Consider the following 1,435-nt stretch of genomic DNA (forward strand, 5'->3'; position numbering starts at 1 on the left):
GAAGGCAGGGAAGCCCGCTGACCTGAACACCAGGAACCACATGGCCGGAGGTGGGCTTCTCATTGTCCTGCTTGTGTTTCTGTTGGGAACTGTCCCTGTGTTTCTGAACTGTGCTGGCCTTTCCAGGGAGCAGTCCCGGGCTCCCCCAGGAAGGGATAAAGCAGAAACTCTGCCAAGCCAAGCAGGTTGGGGGGTGGATAAGGGGGATTTCATGCCATGGATAATTAAGATGCAGTTCTTTTGTACTTCTTCACTGAAAATGTCAAGTTTCTGGATATTGTGGGGTTTCTGTTTCTGTCTCACTCTGCTACCTGGACTTTAATCATCCTTAGAGCCATGAGCAGGGAGAAGCTGACTTGGTGGATATAATGGAATGTTGGTTCTCAACCTCAGGAGTTCCCCAGGTGAAATTCAGAGCTGGCCCCTGAAATTCGGAATGTGGAGAGCAAGGCAAGGACGAAGACAGAGGCAGGCCCCTCTGGATTGATAGGTGGCAGTTTTAAGAAGGGAACTTCCATTTGATGCTTGCCTTGGGCTGTGCAAAATGAGATCTTTGTACCTACCTTGCAGAATCATAATTTATTTTTATAGAGGCCTTAATGGGATTCAGTCATGTACACAGTCCAGATGGTCTCAATAACACATTACTCTCAAGGCTGCATCCTTGTAGTGGCTCCTAGTGTGGGAACAGTGGGTGGAACATACCTTCCAAGGAAAGGGGGGGGGGGCTCTGCTCTTATTGCCTGGATCCAGGTCAAACGTCAGCCAGGGGTCATGCCTTCTCAATGACCTCCTCCAACAGGAAAATGTGATCCACATTGGACAATTTTGGTCTTTGTTAGCACATCTGAGAAGTGACTTAGAGAAACAGATAAGAAACTGTTAATGTTTAGGTTCTGATGTGAACCCCAATTATCTAGCTATGGTGATACAGCCATGTTCTGCCTATCCACTATTGGTATGTGTAATGGGCATGAAAGTGATGATATATTATTTAACTTTGGAACATGCTTACTCTCCCGGATCACCAATCATGGGTTATTATGAATGAACTACCATGAACTTTTATGATTATAGGAGTGGCTACATCTTATATTTCCTCAGAAAAACAGCACTATTTAATGACTATGGCATCCTATGGAGACCTTCAACCTTTAGTCATAGAGTTAAGAGCTCTTGGTTTCACAGCTCCAAAAGCCCTCTTTGAAATGATCTCTATATAAACCGGGGCAGAAAGACCCCTCACCTTTGCATGACATACGCAGAATTTGAGAATCAGAAATCTTATTGGCAGTCACATTTGTATATTCTGTGGAATGAAATCCACTTTAGTGGGCAGTTCTGTTTGATATCTTCGTCCATTCTTACATGTTCTTCTGTATCTCATTTTCTGCAGAAACAAATCTGGTCCTTCAAAAGGGCATATAATAGGAAG

At 44.3% G+C, this 1,435-nt stretch overlaps 1 non-coding gene across 1 annotated transcript; it reads right to left on the reverse strand.

The window, feature by feature from the left end:
• Nucleotides 1–1,088: 1,088 nt before the first annotated feature.
• LOC128772760 (small nucleolar RNA SNORA25) lies at nucleotides 1,089–1,215 on the reverse strand. Its single transcript, XR_008416911.1, has one exon. It is a non-coding gene; the product is annotated as a small nucleolar RNA SNORA25 (small nucleolar RNA).
• Between the last annotated feature and the right edge of the window lie 220 nt (nucleotides 1,216–1,435).

Source organism: Panthera pardus, unplaced genomic scaffold, assembly GCF_024362965.1.
Source record: "Panthera pardus isolate Hobbes unplaced genomic scaffold, ASM2436296v1 HiC_scaffold_10, whole genome shotgun sequence".
NCBI lineage: Eukaryota > Metazoa > Chordata > Mammalia > Carnivora > Felidae > Panthera > Panthera pardus.